We start from the raw sequence: 24,743 nt of genomic DNA on the forward strand, positions 1-24,743 counted from the left end.
TAAGAGCGTGTCAGACAGCTGACAGGAGGCAGGAGGCGAGCAGGCAGAGAGAAAGAAGAAAACCTGCCAGTGAGCAGGTTGGCTTCACAGAGGCAGTTACCACAGTAACTGACCTGGAGTGAAAATGAGCTCGCTTTCTGGGGAGCTAAACTCAGAGTTTCCCCACAACTCAGGGTTAATTAATCCCCTTTCTTTCTGTAATAGACCCCAGATGACTTGTCAGAGACCCTTACTGCTCATCCTGTTCAGCCACTTGATCTGCTCAACGCTTTTTGGTGAGAAAGACGGACAAACACACATCTGGTTTCTTGCCAGCGCAATCACCAAGTAAGGGCTGACATCTGGGCAAAGTTAATTGCAAGATTGTGTCTTAGTAGATGTTAAACGATTGCATATTAATGCTGGATGCTGAATAGGTTTTTATGATGAATTTATTTTGTGATTTAGATCTAGATTCTCTGCTCATTGTAAAGTTTGCTTCAACTCAGATAGATCTTGTAAGGTCTCTCTCACTCTCTCTGTGTCTTTCTCTACCAGTGTGCTACATATACCCACGCTTCAACATTGATATCTTAGTTTAGCGAGTTAGTACAAAATCAGTTGCAAAGAGGCCAGCTTGGAAACTGAAGTCTTCCGCTCCCTCTCACACACATACTCTAACTCCCATCTGCGAATATGAGCCCCAGTGCTTCTCTGTTTTCTGATTATGGATTATTGAGTGTAGACGGGCAAAACTGGCAATTTTATCTTTTTAAAATTAAATCTGCAATACAATTAAGTGTTGAAAAAGTGAAAGGGTTTGAATACTTTTCCAGGCCACGTAATCTGTACATCACATATTCTAAGTTATCTTCTGCATGTTTTTTGCAAGCTCCTGATTTGGGAATTCAGTGAATATTGAGATTACAAGAAGAATATGAATTTTAATTTCAGTTCCATTGACATCGTCAGAGCATTTCTGCTCTGTGACGGAGAAAAGAGAGACTGATTCCATGTAAGTAGAAATCCTGAAATGTTAAAAGTGTCCCAGCTTAGTAGCACATATCTGGGGAAACTGATTTGAAATCATTTGCAACCTGTCAAAATAACTGAAAATATTTAGTGGGATTTTTCTTTCAATCGGAAAGACTCACTTAAATTATCCTTTGAAAAGCTTTAATAATATCCATATAAATTCCTTAACACGTGTTGATACCCACAGAAACATAATAATTTAAAAAAAAAAGAAACTATACCTTGAGTCCCATAAGGTAACACAAACAGTTCTTTGATTATTGCTATTGTGTGTGGTTCTCTGTGACACTGCCTTTGGTTTGATATGAGTGCAAGATCATATGCTATTTCATGAGGGAGAATTTTGTGAGAGCTGGGACTCCAGGGTTAATGTTTCCTCCATTCTTCTCAGGCTCCTTCCTAGGCCACTACCAAAACAATGTGATTTTTACTTTACAACCGCACTGTTCTCCAGCTAAGCAACACACATTGAGGAAAGGTACAAATAACACGTCTGCTATGAAAATCGCTCCTCAAACCAAAACACACAGCATCCATTGAGAAAAGGTCAAAGGTCATCGACGGGGAGCCAGTGGATGACCGGAGAAAGATCGAGGAAGACATTCCCATCTGACACCACGGGTCATCTTTATCATGTGGCCCATACTTTGGGCATGTGGTGACAAGTTTTTCCCTCTCTCTCTCACTTATTAAAAACACAAAAAAATAGTTTTGTTGCATTTGTAGGAGGACAAAGTCAAAAACAAATGAAATGTACCTTCAAAATGAATTTGAACTCAGCTACCAGTAAATACAGACCGTATTTCGCCCTTCACACGCACATTCCCACCCTCACACACTCCCACACACACACACACACACACACACACACACACACACACACACACAGCAGTGATGCAGCAAGATTCTGTGTACATTGGTTGTTAAGCCTGTTCCATTTGCTGGTGATAATTTGGAGATAAGAGTGGTTGAGAGCTCAGACCTTGAGTTGCGATTATTTCATCAGACACATTGACACATTGGTAATTAAACAGTATTTTAGTGTTGTGTTTGCATGAAAGTACTGCTTGGGTTTATGAAATCACTTTAAGAAAACCTTGTTTTTTAGGCTTTATTTTTTTTTATTGCTTTCAAATTATAATAGGTTGGCACCTAATAATGCCTAAAATCCAGCTATGTTTTATGTAAATCCTGAAAAGGATTTAAAAGTAGCAGAGTAACATTCGAGTTCAAGTCAAGGTTGGATTGCTACCTGGACAAAGTGGGAAACAACCCCAGAGCCCCAGACCCTCCCTAGGCCTAAAAAAAACACAGGTCACTGTGCTTCACCCTGTCAGTCAGTCTGTGGTGACTTGATCAACTGGACATTTGTTTGTGAAAACTGAAAATGAAAAAGCTCTTTAAAAAGTTGTAATATTATCTAATCTTGAGGCCCTTTGTTGGAGAGCCCATTATGTACACTGATGTCTACTGATCCATGGTCACATTTGTTTTTTAGAAATCTAAGATGCGACTATGACAACTAGAGTTGAATAATCTACGAAACAAGATCTCAGCACATAAAGCATTTTATTTGTTGTAAACAACTTAAGTTTGCTGGACAATCCCAAAAATATACCTTCCACAACTGAAACAAAGGTTCAGCCGAAAGAAAAAAGAGAAATTGCCATAATCCTTATCTTAGAGGCAATGACAGAACATAGCATTCAAACCAAATCAGATTTTATCAACCAGTCTTTCAAAAGCATCTCTCAGTTTGTTGAGTCAGTTCATTATGGTACTAGTCTTCTTTTTCAGACTCTCGTTTGAGGAACAGGTCCCTCAGGTGCACTCCTCCTTGTCTTGGCCGCTGGTGGCTGCGGGGGAGTCGGGTGAGGGGCTAGTTGTGGATGTTCCACATGGGCTGGAGGGGCTGATGATGTTGGGGCTAGGGGGTCAGTGGAGCATTAGGTAGGGGTATAATGGTAATAATGGTAGGGTCCGGCAAGCAAGAGGCTACTACAACAGGGTGGCATATTGCTGGCCATGACCCCAGCACCTCATGCATGTCAGTGTAGTAGGGCCAGGTGCTTTGGGTCACTTCTCCCAGGTCTGTTCCTAACCAATAAGAGGCTTTCTCAGTTCCTGTAGATAATGATTTACATTATGTGTGTTAGCTCTCAGCAGCAATTACGCTAACCTTTATACACAGACAAAATAATTCACCTTATATTCCTTTTTGAGGTTTTCCCTCTTCTTGGATCCCTGCTCGTGGGTTTTGACACCCTCTGTTTTCATCTCCTTGATCAATAACCTACAGTACAAAACGATAATGTATGTGTTTGGTGTACCAAAGCACTTTTAAGTGAGTCTGGACTACCATGACCCACAAAGTAAATTGTTCATATTTTACAAAGGTCAAATTCATTAATTAATTAGGCTAAGACAACTACTTACTCCCATTCCTGTTTGGCAGCATCTCTTGAATGAACAGACTTTCATTTTCCATTTGCAGCCTTATGAGCTGCATTGTCTTTTCCACTGTCCATGTGAACACATAACATCTAAAACCATGAGAATTAGGTAAATTTGATATATTCTAATTTAGTTTTATGTATGTAGTATGCGTACAGGCCTTTGTGGGTTTGCTACAAGTCAAGTGACCTTAGGGACAAAGTGATATTCTCCTCGTTTTTGTTTTATATTATAAAACCACACATTCGGTAATTTTGTCTGAGACTGTAAAGTCTGTAAAGGGTGAGGAAAACAAAGGTGTGCCTGCTTCATCTTACTTGACAGGGTAGACGGACGGAACTTTCTATTTGTAAGTTGTATATTTATTAGGAACACCTAAACACCTCTTTTTTCATAATCTATGTTGTTACCTCCATTCTCCTGTTGCATGTGCGCTTCCTACTAGGGTGATCCTAAGCCTGCACTGATGCACACTCGCTTATTTAAGGGTTTCATAGGTCATTTAAACTCCACGCTAATTTGTTTGGGATGGCCCTTAATTTGCCGAATCTTCATGTGGACGTGCAAATGGAGGGGGAGCGGGTAGGGCGAGGGGATAGAGGCTGGTTTGGGGCTGGGCCCAGGTGTTATGGAAGTGCAGGGCAGTCAGGTAACTGAGGGCAGGGAGGAAGTTTTGTGGACATCTGGTGGGTAACTAGAGGAAGGCAGGTCTGGGGAGAAGAAGGGAGGAACAAGGCCTGGGAATCGTGACCCGAGGTTCGAGACAGGGGCTGAAGGGAACAGGGAGGCAGATCGTGACCAGAGTAGAATCTACCAGTGTCAAGGTGTTGCTGAATTGTTCCAATATTTTTACTGATCTCAAATGATCTTGCCATTTTTACTACACAGTGTTATTGGTAAAATCTATTTAAAGCTGTCATTTTTGTCTGTATTCTGCAAAATGTTGGTTATTATGATAAAGAGAGAAAGTTAGGAATATGGGCGATATTCGATTGTGATCTGACAACCTTCAATTTCAAACTGTATAACACAGTGTTGACCGGCTGCAGCCCGGCTGTAGTAGTAATAAGGTTGGTGATGAAGGGTGATGAATCTGAAGCACTAAGTATTTAGAGTTTAAATGTTTCAAACATCATAGAATTGAAAATGTCTTCACTGGACAAAACTAACATCAGTTTATATTCTATTTAAATTTCAGATGTTAGGTGTTGTTAGCTAATTTGTGATTGTTGCTCAGACATACCATAAACAGCTTTATCACTGTAGCTAAAGATGCCTCCCAGAGCGAATTAAGACATCAGGGGACTCATTTGTAAAACTGTGCACAGGATCCATACTGAAAGTTCACATGCACACAAAAGGAATTGGCATACACCAAAAAATTACCAGATTTTTAAAACCTGCACACAATGTTCCCTTTATACAGTAAATCACAATCAACCTGGAAATGTACGTGCATGGATTAGCCTTGTATCCCACCCTATACACTCTCACATTCATCCATAAAATGGTCAAAGCAAAAAGAAAGAATACATTTTTTAGTGCCTCACAAATAAAAGAAAGTTCACTGAGTAGCAGCGTGTTACCACTGTGGTGAATGCAGTGAATTCCTAGATACATGAAAGGGAGGTAAACAACAACAACTTGGCTGAGACCACAGATGAACCAGGTACTATTTTGTCTGTTATTGTTTGGCTGTTGAAATTTAAGATTAGGCATAAAAGAAACATGAAAAAGCACAAGGCTAAAACTTTGATGTTCTCTTTTGATCTGCAAGAGTCAGTGGGTAAAGGTGCCCGGCGAGGAGCTCCACAGTGAGGCAGCTAAAGCCACTGAGTGTCCAGTCCCCAGCAGCATTTCCACTGCGCCTCAAGAGCATGGTTCCCCCAGCAGGGGCCATGTCCTGACAAACGCTGTCCCTCAGACACAGAGAGACGACATCAGTGCAGTTAACAACATAAGAGAAGAACTGAAACATAATCTTAATTAAGTAAACAACTAACCTTATCTTAAATAGGGTTAGGTCTGGGTGAAATATCACAACATTAAAAGATCTTAAGAAATGAACCTTTACATTGTTGTGTTCTCTTTACAAAAGCCAGATCACATCTTTCCTGAGGAAATAGGGACTGGAGCACTCCGATTAATTCACAGCCTTTAACTGTGCAAACAGACTAATGTTTAAACACTGCTGTGTCTTCATGCAGCCTTTAGAGTCAACCTGGTCCAGGTGTACAGTTGTCCTTGATAACTGGTTGAACAGGGTTTCAAATCCATTGGATAATGAATCCAAGTGTGGGCGTTCCCATAATCACTGTCCAAGTGCCACACCCCTGACACCATGTCAGGCACAAAAGAACACAGGCCTAACTTAAAGTTACAAAGATACAAGTACAAAAATGACAAGAACAAACATCTGTCTAGTGTGACAACTTAGAGAAAACATGACAAATGAAGTAATTCATTTCTGCCAGAGGGCTAACATCATGCCAGAAACAAAACAGAAGAACACAAACCTCTTAAAGTTACAAAGATAAAAGTACAAAAAGTAGCAATAAAAACAGCCTGTGCATAATTTTGAGCAATACCATAGAACATGTTTTGTGTGCTTATTGCAGTCTGATGTTCAGATATGCAAATCTTTGAATCTCTCTACCACTGCTTTCAAATCTCTTCTTAAAACATTCTTTTTTTTTAAAAGCTTTCATTTCTGTATGATTTTAATTAATTTAATTTGGTTTATCCTTTTGTGAAGTACTTCTTAACTTTGTGAAGAAAAGAGCTCTATACATAAATGTTTATTATTATTATTATTATTAGTTTATTAACTTTTCCAAAAAATCTGAATATTTTTGACAACTATTAAGTCTCCACGACTGGTTAGAAAAACTCTGTTCTGCTACATGATAATACTTCATCTCAAACTTAGATTACTTCTGAACAAATTCAAGTCTTTACGGAGCAGATGGTGCGCACCCTATTAGAAAGGGAACAAAGCAGCTGACTGGTTCTTTTAAGCAGTTCATATTTTTTAACTTGTTCTGACATGCACCATGACAAGATCAGATCCATACCTCTCTGTCTCCCGCTATTACATCCAGCACTAACAGTGTGGGTTCTGCCACTGTGTGCTCTGACTCCCAAGAACAGTCTCCAAAAAACTCTAGCCATCCTAGGCCTGACTCTACCACACTTGACAATTCTATTTATTCTACAAGCTCTTTAAAAATGGTGCGGTTCAATGTCAGATCCCTACTAATAGAACTTTCATTGTTACTGATATTATAAGATCTCATAGGTTTGACTGTATTCTCCTTACTACGACTTGGCTTGATGAAACTGGTGGCAAAGAAATGATTGAAGCTTCACCACCTACTTTTTCATCTTCAAGCTGTAACAGGTAGAACAACAAGGGTAGTGGTGTTGCTGCTATTTTTTCAGATATTGTATCATGCAAAAGCATCTCATTCGGTTCTTACTCTCCTTTTGAGTACTTAGCGCTGGTCATCAAATCTGTATATCCCAATCTAGTGCTCACAGTTTACCACCCTCCAATACTAAAAAAGACTTTATAGCTGAATTTGGTGAGCTTTTACCTAAAATAACTGTTGAGTATGACTCAATCCTTCTTTCTTGTAATTTTAACATTTATGTTGATAACATCAAAGAATTTTGCTAACCAGTTTATTGACATGTTACCAACTTTTGAGCTCATACAGCACACTGCTCATAATCAGGGTCACATACTTGACCTAGTGATTTCGAAAGGCCTTGATATAACTCCAAATGCACTTTAGATGATGAGATTTCAGATGACTTTTTTATTTTTTTTTAAAAATTGCTTGGATGACCAAAGATGTAGCTGGTTTAAAATGAATTAAAAGGCACTCCATTTGTGCAAACATGACTGATAGGTTTATCGCAAGATATACTAACTCTGTTTTGAGAAATTGATTAGTAATTTTGACTTCTCAGTGACAAAAATTATGGATGACATTGCATCTATAAAATATAAATTAATTTCTGGTAAAACAAAAGCACCTTGGAGGAATGTGCGAATGTGACGGCAATAAAAAGAACCTGCTGTAATATCTAAGCGCAGCTGGCATAAGACCAAACTGAAGGTTGATTATAATATTTAGAAGGATCTGCTAAGTAAAGATAACAAAGAAATGAAAAATATCCAGAAAGCATTATTATTCTCAAATTATTACTGAAAAATCTGAATAACTAAGTTTCTGTTTAGTAAAATTGATAAACTGATTAATCATCTTAGACCAACACTGGCTGAGCTCCACTCTAAAGAGAAATGTAACTAAATTGCCTTATACTTTAAATATAAAATTACCAATATTACGAATAATATTGTGGCTTCCTCTGCTGGTAGGTGTGACATCTCTTCTTCCACAATCTCAACACAGTGCCATGTTGACAACACTCTGTCAAACTTCGCTCTTATTCAACATAGAGTTTCTATTCTGGGACTTCTTGACCTTAGAGCAGCCTTCAGCTGACCATGCAATTCTTCTACAGCTTCCTGGAACACTGTTTAGGCCTTAGAGGCACAGTTCTTAATTGGCTTACTGGAAGATGGTCCTTTGTTTCTATTGGTAACTTTGGATCAGATGTAAACAGCATTCCATATGGAGTCCATCAAGTGTCAATTCTTGGTCCAATACTGTTTAATTTGTATATGCTCCCACCTGGATCCATCATTAAGCACTACAATACTTCATGTCACTCCTATGTTGATGACAAAGATATACATATCTGTTTCTGCCAACAACTGTAGCCCAGTGAATGACCTCATCCAATGTATTGCTCATATAAATCCAATCAAATATTGGACGGCTAAAATTCTCTACAGCTAAATGATGACAAAACAGAGATCCTTTAAATAGGTCTCAAGGCTTTCAGGCACCAGATTCAATCCCTGTTAACTCCCCTGTCTGTTAAACCTTGTGAGCATGCCAAACATCTCGATGTGATTTTGGACTCTGATCTTAATTTCCAGAAGCACAAATCAAATATCTTCAAGACTGCCTTTTATCATCTCAGAAATATATATATATATATATATATATATATATATATGTATATATAAATAAATTAGATTATTTCTGTCTCAGTCAGATTCTGATAAGCTGGGTCGTGCATTTATTTCTCGTAGACTACATTCCTGTAATGCACTTTTTGCTGAACTGATAAAGCAGGTGTTAAATTAACTCAGGCTCATTTCGAATGATGGAGCCTGAGTTTTAACTAAAACCAAAAGGTTTTAATACATCACTCCTGTTTTAACTTATCTTCAGTGGCTCCCAGTAAAGCAAATAATTGATTTTAAAATACATCTTTCTGTTTTTAAATCTAGGAATGGTTTAACTCCTCCTTACGTTGTAGTGAGGAGGAAAGGTCTCCTAACTATACCTAAAATAACTTCTAAATCAGCTTATGGTGCATTCAGTCATTATGGTCCTACTCTCTGCAATTCTCTACCACAGGAGCTAAGGTCTGCTACAACAGTATCTTCTTTTAAAAGCAAACTAAAAACCTATGTTTTTTCGGAGGCTTTTAGTTAGGTGTAAAGTATGTCGAATAATCTTGGCCTATTTTTTTGCTTTTCATATTAAACCACATTGCCTCTACGCCTATTGTATGAAAAGTGCTATATGAATAAACTTTACTAGATTTAACTTGACTCTCTGTTAAAAGCAGTTCAGTTTTAGACCCAAAAGGCAGAACAAAGAAAAGGAAACTGTTTATCAGTTCAAAGGAAATTTTATTGCAGGCTTGTGGAGGAGCAAGTGGGAAAGGTGGTTGGAACAGGTTCGGTGGAGCGGTGCAGGCAGATAAAACAGAAATGGCAGAGCTGAGCAGGCAGTGGGAACAGATGGAAGAGTGGAGCAGGCCGATAGAAGCGGTGATCGAAACTGGGATAACTGACAAGGACAGAGCTGGATGTGGCAGACAACAAGAGAGACTGGAGTGTTGAACCTGAGGCACAGGCAAATACAAGATTAACTAGGATTAGGCAGGCACAAGGTAAACACTGACAAAAAACTAGGAATTTGGCTGCGGCAGTTGTACCACATTAGTAGACTGAATGATGGTTAAGAGTGGAGGGAAGAACCAGGGTTTAAGTACTGCAGTTGATTGTAGAGTTGATTAGGTGATGAGTGGCAGGTGATCAAGTGGATTGGGGGAAGAAGGAACAGGTGAAGGAACCGAATGCAACACAGATAGTAGGGTTAGAATTTAGCATTAACAATATGAATCCATGCTCTTGACGTATGGATCTGGAGTCTGCCGTATGATGCTCTCACACCGCGTGAGAGCATCGTACGGCCCACTCCTCTTAATTCTGAAGCTGTGGGAATGTGGTGATGAGCCACTGACAGGCACTCAGTCTTATAAAAACAGTTAAATAATGAATCCGATTCAGTAAATGATTAAGACTTGAGTCAGCCTGTATCTTTTAAAACAGAAAACATATAGCACTACTGGCCTGAATGTTCGTCACATTGTGGATATACAGTGATCAGCCACAATATATGTATACATACACACACACACGTATATATATATATATATACATGTCATCCAAAACATTAAAACCAGTGGCTGGTTTTAATTTTTTAATGTTTAAGGGTAGATTTACCACTTACCCTAGGTGGTTGAATTCCTCCATGTAGCTCTGTGGGGTTAAGGCTAAGCACTTACAAATATAGTCACACACAAGGTGTGTGTGTATCTGTTTTAGATAGAGTGTGTACAGAGGTATGGATATTGTCTGTGTCACAGCAGTACTTGAATGATGTCTCATACATTCATGTCTTAATTTGGCTTTATTATTTCTCTCATCACCCACACCAGACTGTCTTTGTCTTTTGCAATATTTCTCAATGACTTTTTTTTTCTGTGTTGCTGTGTCCCATCACTCCTGTGTACCATTCCAGAGCTTCCTTTGAAAGTGTGATTTTTATATTTGCCTTTGATATTTTCCCCAGGCTCCACTGTGGCCTCAACTAAACAATCTGCAGAGCTGAGCTGCTGAACTGGGGCTTTGAAGTGTCTCCCCCCTCCCTGGCCTAATCTCTCCATACTGCCACACTGAATGTTAATGTGAGCATGGCCTGCCACTCCTAATTGAAGTGCCACACAGTGGAGAGACAGATGGAGGGAGGGGGGATCAACCTGTCAGAACAGTAAGTAAAGACAAAATTTCACACAGTCAAAGCGACAGTGCGATGACAAAGAATGTAAAGGTTACATGCCCTCTACTTTGGTACAACGCTCAAATTGCTCAAAGTGTCCTGTGGCCAGTTGAACAAATTGAATTTTACTGTAGAAGAGAGGGGATTTGTCTGTCTGGTAGGGTCTCTCGAGTTTCGTATCAGCTTAAAGACCTGTCACTACAGTCAGCATTATAAGAGTTACAGAAATGAAGATTTGCTTGGTCCTTGTCTGACTCTTGCAGACATGCTTTGATATTTCCTACTCGTGTACCCGTAATGTTGACGAGGCAGGTTGTTGGTGGACATGTAGTCTTCCTTTCTTTCTTTGTGTCTGTTGTACTAAAACTGTCTACCCGTGGACAAAAGTATGTACATTTTGAAAAGAAATACAATTTAGTCTCAAAAATCATATTCTCAAATTCACAGAGAATTTTTTTCTGATGGTGGAACTATAGCCACTGTCTAAAATTTAAAGATGTTTAAAATTAAACAAAAAATCAGCCATATTTTAACTAGCAGCCCAGTCTCCCTAGGAAGTATGTTCATATTTATTCTGTAGGGCAAGATTTGCATCTAATGTCAATGTTTATTGCCAATAAAAGAATTAGTGTGTTCTTTATGTGTTATTGATTTTGCAGACACTTTTGCATTAGGGCTTGGAATATTTTCTGAGCTAAGGCAGGAAACTGCTTCGGCACCGACCGGGCAAAGTAGAGGGCGCTGTTTTTTTCCCTGCCAGTGACTCATGAACCACAAAAAGTGACCTACGTGTATTTTCTGGGCATTTGTTATACTACTAACTTTGTTTTGGACAAAATGTAATTTTTTTTTTTTTTTTTTTTTCTAGAAGAGAACTGAGAGGATCATCAAATCCATTAAAATTTATTCTGTGCAGAACACGAATGCCTCAGTTTTCCTTTAAATATATCCAATAGTTGCAGAGACATATCACACAAATGTCATCCCATTGCTGGCAGTAGTCAAAAAGTCAGGGAATCACCAGGGTTGAATACATTATCTCAGAACCATGCCACCATTTTCCATTAAACAGATGTAGATATTTTACTGAAAACCAAAACTGCCAACCTCATGGTGGCACTAGAGGAAAGGCCATTGGATCACCAACATCAGTGCTGTTCACTAGGTACGTTTAATGGATATACCAAATGTCATATCATATTTTTAATAGTTATTGAGATCTCCTATTGAAAACCAAAACTGTCAACCTCATGTTGGTGCTACAGGAAATGTCTTTGGCCCACCAAAACCATTAGGTTTCATCCTCTGGTTACATTTAATATGTGTACCAAATTTCATGGCTATCTATGTAATAGTTTTCAAAATATTTCATTCAAAACCAAAATTAACAACCAAAAGGGAAAGTAATTGGATCATCAATTTGAGTAGAATACATCCTCTAGGTAGTTTTAATGTGTGTACCAAATTTTACTGCCATATTTTTAGTAATTTTTCAGATGTCCCATTGAAAAACACAACTGCCACCCTCATGGTGGAGCTAGGGGAAATTTCATTGGCCCACCAAAGTGATTAGAGTTCTTTTTGTAATTGTATGACAAATTTCACAGCCATCCATTTTAAAGTGTTTAAAATATTTCTCTTGGTAAGTGAGGTGACCGAGAACCCACTGGTCACTCAGACTGAGCTCCTTAGATCCTGTGTGGAGATGGGAGAAACTTCCAGAAGGACAACCATCACTGCAACATTCCATTCTTTTCACTTCAAAAATTAACAAAATGTGTAACTTGCCCAGGGGTGCCCAATATTTTTCCATACAACTGTATATTTTAGTATTGTTAAGAATTTAACACTTAGAAACTCAGCTAATCTGCCTCATCAGACAGCGTGGGTGTTTGTGTTTTTTTTTAATGTATTTGAATAGTGTTTTTTATGTAGGACTCCATTATTTATATGTTGCGATAATCAATGTTTTTAATAACCAATGGGTAAAATGACAATGTGCAATATGAAAGGTGCCAAGCGTGGTGATGCTGCAGTTCCCCCCAGCTCTACAGAGGTTTTTAGAAGTTTTCTGTTCATTGTTTTGGTTTTATTGCCTGCAACTTCACTGGTTGGTTCCGTCTCACCGCTGTCTTCCGCATTGTTTCGGCAGCAACAGGCAGCTGTTTTCAGCAAAAAAGCTCTCATAAATCCAGTGTACACTGCCTGTCCAGCAACAGACATCATAGAGACAATGTGATGGACTACCTGAACACAGTGGAGCATTTATTAGTCTAATTGCATATTACTCTAGAGTTGGTAAAGATAATAATATTGGACTTACATTCACAAACATTACTTTAAATGAATGCTAATGTTGCAAATGTCTGCTGGATGTATGAGGACAACATGAAACATCCTGACATATTAATAAGCTGATAATACGACAGTGTTGTATTTACTTTACAGCTTATTGCACGTGGGCAAAAAGATTTTTAGAAAATCAGTGAATGCAGGCTTAGCAATGCTGTAGTCCATTAATATTGTAGAAGTAAACAATTAAACAGTTAGCACTGAACATTCAAAAATGTTGCTATTGATAGTTTAGGCCAAACCTTTTTTCTTTCTAGTCTTTGCCATAAAATGCCCTGTTGGAAATTTAAAGTAGGCCTTCTTGTCAGGGTTCCAGTATTAACATACTACATTCTCGAAACAGAACTAGAACATTGTTCACATTTGGGACACAGCTCAAGGTCTATTGTGCGAGAGCCTCATGAATTAATTACCTAACCCCCAGAGTGTGAATTTCATGATGATCAAATTCACTCAAATCATTGACTTTGGAAAGTAAAACTTGAATTTTGCTGCAATATTGTTACTGGATTCTATTAATGTCTCTCTTTGTCACCAAGGGCAGCAGAACTGGCAGATCAACAAGAAAATGACAGGAAGAATTGCATGAGAGTAAAACTCCCAGTTATCTAGACCATTATGGCAACTCATGGGGCTTTCTCGTTATTGGAGTCCAGGTTGAATGGTTCTTCAGATTTGGCACTCAAAGCATACTGTTTCATAATACTGATGAATAGGTCAAGCCTCCATCAGTCTGTGAGAGTCCTTCCACGCAAAAACAGACACAAACACACACATACACAGGCAGATTGTTCCACTTGTCTCGCTCTCCTGATTTATTTTGACTATCTGCTTTCTGCCTTTAATTTCCAACACAGTGTCACTTCAGTATGTAAGCAATTTCCTTGTGCTGCCCCTCATGCATGATTACCCTTTGCACTCTAAGGGAATTTCTGCACCCTTAAATCATCAGCATACATATGGAAAAGGATTAATGCAAATCTGTTCTTTGACCTATATTTGGCTTTGTACCCTCCAGCACATGGAAATTTAAATGTTCCTGTTTGGATATTTACAACAATCTCACAATTATTTATGATGCAAAGATGAAAGGGCTCTAATGTGTGAAGTTTAGTGGTATTAGTGTGTGTTTGTGTCATGCAACATCAAATTAAAGAGGGAGGATGAGAAGGGGCATGAGACAGATACCAAGACTGGGAAAGAGTGTCAGCACCCTTATTCCAAGTGCTGACTAAATTTATTTGTTAAAGTAATTACTCAGTTTACAAAAATCATAATATCCAAAACTTGATTAATTTAAATAATTTAAGAGCAATTTAACAACTCATTTAAGTCCAACAAGACCTTTTTACGTATTCAAAAAGTGCATTCAAGCTTTTAAAATACAACACATTGTTAAATATTAAACCATTGGTTTCCAGCCTATTATGCTTCTGACAACTTACAAGAAGCATCTAAAAGTGTGTAGTTGGTGTCACATTTCAGATTTCTATCAGTCTTACAGCCCCACTAAAAAGTGATTTATCTCTCTAAACTTCTCACATGGTTTCATTTCAATAAATGTTCAAGTGATCCAATATCTCACCAAATCAAAGATTAGAGAAAAACTCCAAAAACTGAAACCGGTAAATGTATCAGAACTTAGTTTTTTCTTCTTTTCTCTCCCATTAATCATCCGATGACCCCTCAGATTTATCTGGTGTCCCTGGTTATATAACTGTATAAAAGTAGTTCAAACTAGCTCCACCTCCAGCATCTACAACAATAACATGCTGCTACACTCTGATGCTTCAGTATTAATCATCCAATGACACCATATATAATAATATGTCAGTCAGAGAGACCAAACCAGCACTTTTTACTTGAATGCTTTAACTACGTTTTGCTGCTAATGCTTATGTTCTTTTACTTAAGTAGGATTTTTCATGCAGGACTTTTACTTGTAATGGAGTATTTTGACATTGCTGTATTGGTACTTTCAATTAAGTAAAGGATCTGAATACTAAGTAGCTACTAAGTAAAGTGATACATCATACTGAGTAGTTACCAAGTAATCCCTCATTCAATTATGATTATTTATAATTTTACATTGTGCTTATTTATGAACGATTGAAAACATTCAGTAAAGCTTGTCCTCCATCAACTATAACCTGAGGAGCTGTGGGTCCTTAAACCAGTCCTCCCTCCTTGATTTCATCTACCTCATTTATTAAGCAGCATCACTTCTTCAACACGGAAGCAAGATGGAGGCTCACAACTGGAAATTAATTCTACATGACACTAACTCTACCCAAGATGCTCATTTTTCATTGTAAAGTAAAACTTCACAACATTTTAGACCAACTTACACCTGTAACGTGATCAAGGAACACTTAGGGAATGCGTGGTCTTAACACCGACTATCAGTGTTAACAGTCCCCCGACCATTAGTTCTGTGCTATTTAGTTCTGCTAACAATAATGCAAAGTCTATTAAAGACGTGCCAAGGACCCTAAGATACTATATATTATTTTCTTATCCTCTGATATAAGTAAGTCAACATGAATATTTGTGAGCGTTGGATTTGAAGCTTTGCAAAACATACAAAGTTAACTAGCAAGCGTGCAGTGTTGATGTTTTAGCTCACTGTTGGCAAGGTAAATACTCTGGATAGTTTACCACCAGTGGTAAATTAAAGAGAACTGGAAGCCATGTTCAAAGATGGCACCCCAGTCATTCCTATGAAAGTTGCTCGATTAAAATATATGCTAAAAACGTCCACTATGTTTCCACAGGCTTCCTCACACAACCGTATTGTTGAAACCATAGAGAGTGTGCACTAGTCCTTCTCCAGCTGAGCCAGGTGAGATCATGCATGTCTGAGACTTCCGCTGGCCGAGCCAGCTGACTTCCGGTTGACTCCCAGCTCAAATGAATGAGATCAAATAAGAATAATCATACAGGTCTTGTAGACTTTCTTTCTGATGATAAAAAGAGTTATTCTGTGCGGTTTATGATGCTCAGAAAACTGTATTCACTGTTATACAGCCACTCCTTTTCTAGTGATTATTTATGGGAAAACTGCTTTTTTTAGCCAGCGGGCATCACGTGATGAACATGGAAGTTGTAGTAACCTGGTTTGGCCACTGCACCAAACTTGTTTCATAGGCCAGAGCTGTTCCTCGGTTCTTGGTTACAGCAACGAAGATCACTGCAGCAAACAATGGTTCTTTTTTCTGGATGGCTATCAGACAGAAAATATGCCACACAAGTCAATCAGACCTGTCTATTGTCAAAAGATAAATGCCTCTTATTCCCGATGCATGAAACTTGTTCACTGAATTCTGGTCTTTTCACTCTCATGCACATTTATAGATCCTATGATCTCTGTAATTATCTGTAATTAGCTATTCAACACTCCTGGAACTAAAGCAAACAGATATGTGATGCAGTGCTGTAATGTGTGTGTGTGTGTGTGTGTGTGTGTGTGTGTGTGTGTGTGTGTGTGTGTCTGTGTGCGTGTGTGTGTGTGTGTGTGTGTCATCATGGCAAAATGTTGTCCTGGAGACACCTACTGTAGTGGGAACTACACGAGGGCTGTTTTGAGTAATTTTGCAGGTGTTTACAGGTCTGTCTGTGGACAGTTTTTTTCACCACAATAGCATCAGAATTTTGCAAGATACCATCACGGAACTTTACAATTGCATAGTTCAGATCAATATTAAGGCCGAGTTTGAGGTGGGTGTGGTCCGACCCACAAGCACTGAGCACTCATGTAATAATGTAGTAATGACTACTCTGCAGTCATGGGTCGGAACGTCTAACGGTTGACTGGCATCAGGACTAGCGGGATCCCATCGCAAGATGGCATCTAGTCTTTTTCTTAATATTATAGAATACAAGAAAATGAAGATGCAGCTTTGCTTGCTTTGCCTCAGCAACTCTGGCGAACTCCCGTGTACTTGGTAGGAAAAGAAAAGATGAAGAATTACTTGCTGGACCATTCAGCTACCAATTTAAGGACCTGACATGTTTGCAAAAATCTGTGCCTTTTTTCTGACATCTCTCTCCTGCGGTGGTAGGACTGTACTGTGGTGAACATCAGCACACATGATAAATCTATTAAGAGCATTTTGTTATTCAATTTGTGTAGGTGAAATCCAATGTAACAATCATCAGTACACTTTCCTTTTTTCTCTTTCTCCTAGAGTCCAAATGTATCCAAATAATTATTTACCGCCTTTTTAGACATTGAGATGTTTTATAATTATTTAAATACTCAATAGACTTTGTGAGACCAAGTTGGGTTGGACTTTTCCACACAATGCCACGGTCAAATCTTAAAGCTTACTTACACTGGTACATACTCATTTATTTTAAAGGTGTCAGTATCGCTTATAATAATAATAATTATTATTTGGTAGTATAATTATAAAAAAATAGTTCAAATTTCTGTTCATTCGATTACCAAACCAACTAAAATTAATTAATCTATTTAAACTTTAATTCCTGTTAATCCCTGGGTAGTTGAATTTCTGAGTTCAATACACACCATGCAGTCACGGCATTTAAAGTTTTAATGTTGTTGCTGATGTGTGTATTTTTTCTATTCATTGTTTTTTTATTTTTTTTCTCTCAGTTGTAGAATTTTTGTTCAGTTCAGTCAAGTCAGTAAGGTTTTTTTTTTTTTTTTTTGCATCCACTGCATAGTTTTATTTCAATAAGGCCCCCCTTATGTTTTCTATAATCCTGTAGAGACCTGGGCATGTACAGATCCTGGCATGGATTCTTGGTTCCTCACACACCAGCAGTAGCGGTGGCTGTTCTGCCTACCACTTGCTGGAAGCTCTCGCAGTCATTCTCTCAGTTCAACCATTAAAGAAAAAAAATAAAAATACTGCATATAGTAGTGTTACTTTGGTTAATGTCCTTGTTTTTTTAATCATATGTAGATTAATTGCAAAACCTCAGTTTAAGCTATGATCAAAAATGAAAAAAAACCCACTCACAATAGTCATCAAAAACACATAATGATGGTCCACCTTAATCTGTGAACAACAAGTCCAGAAACACAATAACTCTGTTCTGGATAACTATAACAGCCCACTCAAAGTCCCCTCCTCTCAGAAATCTTTTTTGGTCATTGTTACTCCTAATGGATGTTGGACCTTCACTGTACAGAAGGATGTATATGCAGAGTTTGACACTGGAAGACTTTTCAAAATCACAGTTTCTCTGTGATCAGCTAAAATCTGAGTTTAAGGCTTGTACCAGCGAGCTAGCTAGTTTGGAAACCAACACTCGACTAACAGAAGTGTGATGTCGACACATGAAGCCTACATTTCACATTTCACATTACATTGAGAATGGACTTTTAATGGTACAGGAGGGATACTGTATCCAGTAGTTATACTTTTGAAATGAAAAATAATTGCATATTCATAGATTCTAGATTTTTTTTAATGAGGGAGGATGTGTAGATGTCTTTCTTAGAATTTCAGAGCATAGCAGAATATTTTTATATATCTTTGAACATTTCTGGATGAGATTTTTGAAATAGTATGAACAAATTTTACTCTAACTGTTTAATCCATCTTGCAGCCACACTGGACTCTGCCTGCTTTTCTGTTATCTTCCTACAGTCTTTTTCAACAGGCACTTGGTGCCCTATTTTGTAAATTTAGCAAAACTGAAACATTGACTCTACCATTTCATTTCACTGATAATCTACTTAATTTATGGGGTTACAAATGAAATATACTTAAGAAACATGGTGTTGTCAGAGTGACGTCAGACATTTGAACAATCATTAGGGGGCAATGTGGGACTTTGTGAGGAAGGATCCTAACCTACTTTGCTTAATTTTGATCTGTCACTGGTAGATAAGAAAGGGGAAAAAATTAAATGTGAAGTAAAGAATTAATATCCTTACTGTTCTTTGGAGTTGATGATTGATGCCTAAAACCCTAAGAATTCATCAGAAGAGTTCATTCAGATAATGTATGAAATGAGAAATATCTAATCATACTTACACAGTATAATAAAATGTACACTTGGTTTAGCTCACTGAGGAGTGCTCTGCGGAAGGAGGTGGGACTAGGTGGTCTGGTAGCACCTATTTTATTTATTTATGATGGTATTCTCCAAATTCGGGAGTTGTCGAGCTTGGAGAGTTGTATATATCCGTTGGTTTCCTGTTACAGAAAACTCTGAGGCCAGGGAAGAAGGTGAAAAGCACTAGTCTGACTCACTGGATGAGGGCTGTGGGTATAAACCTGCCACTGGCCAAGTGTCTCATGCAGCATTCTCCTCCCCTTCTGCAATCTGCCTGTCGCTGTTTTCAAAATCCTCTTTGCTACTAGAAATAACATGACCTCCAAACTAGCAACACGCAAAATGGCAGGTTTTGAAGAAGATTTGGATCGTGCAATCACACAGCCCACGGGGAATTGGCCATTTTAATGACAGTGATCACTCCTCCACTTGCAAATGTTCTACCTGGGCTTAGCGCCGCTAATATTATTGTGATTGGTTCAAAGAAATACAAACAGGCCAGAGGGGTTTTTTTGCCCCGTAGCAGAAGCATGATGGGTGCAGCCAGACTGTTTCCAGTGCTGACACAGTGCTGGTTATGCAAGCCTAGAAAAAGACTAGAAAAGCAGAAACAGGCGAAATGTGTTAGCAAGGGAATTTCCAAGTTTGACTAGTCCAGGCCCACATGGAAAGCAGTATCAGTGACTCCAGTGTCCTTGAGTGTCCACCCCTGACTGATCCTGCTAACTTAGCTCATTTAGTCCTCAGCACATCCAGCAAAGGAAATGGAGAGTGACAGAATAGGGCGTGTTAGTGAGTGGTAGGGAGGATGGAAATTTGCCCAAAACATTATAACACTTACCAACACCATTGGTACAGTACTGTAGTAGTACTACAATCATTCTCAGTAACACGCTCTCAGTCTTTCAATGTCAGGACAGGACAGCATTACTTGATTTTCCCTGGAAAAAGGCATAGAGCTACTGTTGCAATGACCTCTAATGACTGGGACCAGGCTCAATTGATAGATAATAAATTGACTGTATGTATACAGTTGTATGCAAAAGTTTGGACATTTGAGCAAATTACATATTTTGTTGATTTTAGTGAAAAGAAGTAAATAAAACTCCTGCAGCAAACAGATATTATAGATCAGCCTTTCTTCCAATGTTCATGCATTGTAACTTTTTTCATAAACTTAAAAATATATTTAAAAAAAGCAAAAGTTTTGGCTCCCTACTAAGCAAGTACTTAGTAACCCCCTGTTTGGCAGATATCACAGCTTGAAAACACTTCTCTAGCAGCTGAGAGTCTTTCTACTTCTACTGTGTCATACAAACAACATGTTTAAGATCTGCCCACAGATTTTCAGTGATGTTCAGGTCAGGGGACTATGGGGCTGTTCCAAAAGTCTTAGCTTGTTTTTCTTGAAATATTTCACGGTGGATTTTGAGGTGTGCTTTGGATATTTGCCCTGGTGTAGGAGCCAGCTTCTTTTCACTTTCACGTTCTGGACTGACTGCAGGACATTTGTATCAAGAATTTACTGATATTTAGTGGAATCCATTCTTCTCTCGATGCAATCTTTCCTTTGCTACTGGCTGCGACACCTACCCAAAGATGAATGTTTCCACCCCCATGCTTAACAGTTACAGTGTGTTCTTTTCATCAAATGCCACTCCTTTTTTCTTCAAATACACCTTTAGTGATTGTGGCCAGAGAGCTCAGTTTTAACTTTATCTGTCCACAGCACTTTATTCAAACTTAAGGTATCCTTCTGATGACTTTTCCATGTAGATCCTGTTTGTGACAGACATTCGAACAGTGCACCACCACTCCTGTGTCAGCTAAGCTTTCCTGCAGGTCCTTTGCAGATATGGGGGTTTTACTTTGCCTTTCTGCTGATCAGATCTATAGCTTTATGTTAAAGTTTTCTTGGTCTTCCACATCATGCTTTGACTTCCACAGTTCCCCTACAATTTCTCAATGACATTTTGGGCAGTAAAAATTTCAAGATGGAGGTGTTTTGATATATTTTTGTGGCTTCCCCTGTCTGCTTTGTAAATTGTAATCATCTCACAGTTCCTAATGACAATTCTTGACCTGCTGTACAAGACCTAAGAAGTCAATTAAGTCCAAATGAATTAATGAAGTTCTCAATGTTTTACATACAGGGGTGTCCACACTTTTTTTGTATTGTAGATTTTAATTTTAAATACACAAAATTGCCATTTTTGCCTATCAATCTATAATAGATAACCCATAATAAAACATAATAAAACTAAAAAAGTGAAAATGTGTTTTTAGCCATTTTTTCAAATTAATTAAAAATCAAAAACTGATATCTCTAATTGACAAAAGTATTCAGACCCTTTGCTGGGGCACTCCAAATTGTGGTCAGGCACACCCTGTCTGCTTTAATTAAGCTTGAGATGTGTCTAGAACTTGACTGGAGTCCACCTGTGGCAAATTTAATTGACTGGACATATTTCAGAAAGGCAAAGAACTGTCTATATAAGGTCCCACAGTTCATACTGCATGTCAGGACAAATTCAAGGCATGAAGTCCAAGGAGCTCTCTGTAGACCTTTATGATATAATTGTGGTGAGGCATAGATCAGGGCAAGGGTATAAAACCATTTCTACAGCTCTGAGTGTTCCCAGGACCCTCAATTATTGTGAAATGGAAGATGTTTGGAACCACCAGGACTCTTCATATATTTAGCCGCCTGGTCAAACTGAATAACCGAGCAAAAAGGGCCTTGACTCTGAGAGCATGAGGAAAAGATTCTCTGGTCTGATAAAACAATAATGTAACTCTTTGGGCACAACACCAAACACTTTGTCTGGCGAACATCAGGCGCTGCTCATCACCTCGCCAATACCATCCCTACAGTGAAGCATCTTGGTGGCAGCATCGTCATCATGAGGGTGCTGCTCAGTGGCAGGGACAGGGAGATGGGACAGAATGGAGGGAAGGATGAATGCAGTCAAATACAGAGAGGTCCTTAAGGAAATCCTGTTGATAATTGAATTATCAATATGTATGGAATGTCCAGTTAAATGATTAGTGCTTAAATGCAGTTACAATTATATTACAACTAGCATCATAATAATGACAAACATATAATGAAGGAAGTAGGAGTACTTTGCTTGGCAGAAGATGGCTTGAGTGAATATTGCAGCAAAAACAGGCAGGACAACAGTTCATTCCATAGAAAAAATGTATTAAAACAATTAACACTAATTATAAAACTAATACTAATCAAATACAATCCACAGTGAACAACAGTGTAATATTCCAGGCATACATGGTGATATGAGATAGTGAGGCTATGTGCAAGTATTCCGGTGTAGCATTGGATGAGTGTAAGAGTGAAATTCATGCTGAAAGGAGTGTGTGTGTGTGTATGTGTGTGAGTGTGGGTAGGAGTGTGTTTGCGCAGCTGCGCACTGAGGAGAGGAGATGGAGAGAGACAGAGAGAGAGAGAGAGAGAGAGAGAGAGAGAGAAGGGGGTTGTATGCAGGAGCACAAGTGAGAGTTATGTGTGTGTGTGTGTGTGTGTGTGTGTGTGTGTGTGTGTGTGTGTGTGTGTGTGTGTGTAAGTGTAGTGCGCAAGAGTCTGTGCCAGGCGCCAACGAGTGTGGGAGTGCGCACAGGAAAGTGCGCGTGTGGATGATGTAACAAAGGATCTCAAAGCTGAGGACTAATCCCGACCAGACCTTTAACGCCGCAAACTCTACCCAAACCCCAGCCAGTCCTGAAGTCCCAATGTTGAGGTGTGTGATAAGAGTAAGACAGAGGGAGAGAGGGAGAGAGAGAGCATGCGGCCAGCGACCCAATTCCACGTGAATTAGTGTGCACACCTATAACACAGATGACTTCAAATAACAACACTTTCTTCATGTTCACTAAATACACCACTAAGACTAACTCTGCCCAGATGCCAGTCTTACATAGGATCGCTCTGGCGTGGTGACTGCAGTGCTTCTTTTGTCACCCAGTGAACAGCGCTGGGCGCAGGTCCAGGAAGAAGCAGCTCTTTTCCCGCACAGCTCATCAACGTGAAGTGCCTCGGTGGTCCGATGAGCTTGAGGGGGCAAACCCTTACGGTTCTTCAAGGGCTCAGGCCGTCTTCTCTCTCTGTGAGACCGTGTCGGCTGCAAACTGAAAGTCACAACTGCGCAAGAGAAAGCACCTTAGACCTTGGACGAACGCCTCACCTCGTTGTCCGTTGCTCCTCTTCCTGAAGGGTAACGGCATCTCTTTGCGCACGTGAAATCGGCCAGTAAATAGAAAGAATTCAGATTTTCCCGCAGCTTTAAGAGCGAAATGTTGTCACCGCTGGCAGTACATAGGCCAAGGGCAGGGCAGCCCCTACAGTTACATTCTTTCTTTATTGGATTTTTTTTATTGCCTGTTTTAACTTTTTAGTGCAACTTGTTCCAGTACCAATACTTTTTTTTTTTTTGTCAGTGCCAGTGCAACTTTATTCAAGACAAGAGTTTCCTTTTTCATTTAACATTTTTATTGTCATTGCCAAAAATTGTCCTGACTATAAACTATATATTTTTTATAACTATAAAAATAGCCCTAATTATTTTTTTCTTGGGTTCAAGTTACATATGTTACAACTTGTGCCATCAAAATTAGGTGTCAGTTGTTGCTGCTTCGTCTTGAAATGCTAAACAGAGATTTGTTCTACCTCCTCAGTTCCACCAGCCTAGTACAAAAAACCTTGGCTTCATTGGTTTGTTTAACAATAACAAGAAGAAAAGACACGAGACATTTTGATTTCTGTCTGTGTTACTGAAATAGAAAAAAAAACAAAAGTGTACGCTGGTTTCTGCTGCTGTCGTCTCTGCTTTTATGATTCCTCCAGCTCATATTGGCTAAAAGGGTCAGGATCTGGTTAGAAACAAATGGAAATCCATTTGCAGTGTCTGCCTGTCTGGAATTACTAGGAGAAGTTCAGTACCATGGACAGCAGCCCAGTTCACACCAGCCTTACAGAACTGTTTGAACACTGTCACTGTCTAGAAAGAAAGAAAGAAAGAAAGACAACAGTCACCATGATATTCCCATTATAAAATTCCTCAAATCATGTATAATTACTATCCATAGACCGGCTGGTAATTCATTTACAGAGGGGTTATTAAATGACCAGTCCAACAAAATAGTTTTATACTATCAAAAACGTTAAAAAAATGTTAAAATTGAAGCAGCAGAGTCTACCCTATGCTGATTTTTAGTCCCTACAACGGGTCTCCAAAAGCTCCAAAACGACTGGATTCTACATTTCCCATAATTCGACCCAATAGTGTCTTTCATTTTTCCAATAGTGTCTTCTATTAGACACTTCCTGCATGGTGAACGAGCTCTGTTTGTCCCACATCACCAGCCCTCCCACTGCAGCTCATCTGTAAACTGCGCTGAGACCATGAGAAGCCCTCTCACTGTTTAATGATCATGACTGGCCATAAAGAGCTGAGCTCAAACACAGGGCCAACGGATTGACTACCCACTGATAAGAGTAATCCAATTTATTATTTGTTCCATTTGATCAGGCTGTCTCTGGGAGAATAAGGAAGCCAAGGACCAAGGCCCTGGGGACTCATGAGCTGAGCAACTCAGATTATTTTATTCCTTCTTCTCTGTTTTAATTAAAGTCTTTTTTTCTTCCTGCAACTCATGGAG

Source organism: Xiphias gladius, chromosome 23 (assembly GCF_016859285.1).
Source record: "Xiphias gladius isolate SHS-SW01 ecotype Sanya breed wild chromosome 23, ASM1685928v1, whole genome shotgun sequence".
NCBI lineage: Eukaryota > Metazoa > Chordata > Actinopteri > Istiophoriformes > Xiphiidae > Xiphias > Xiphias gladius.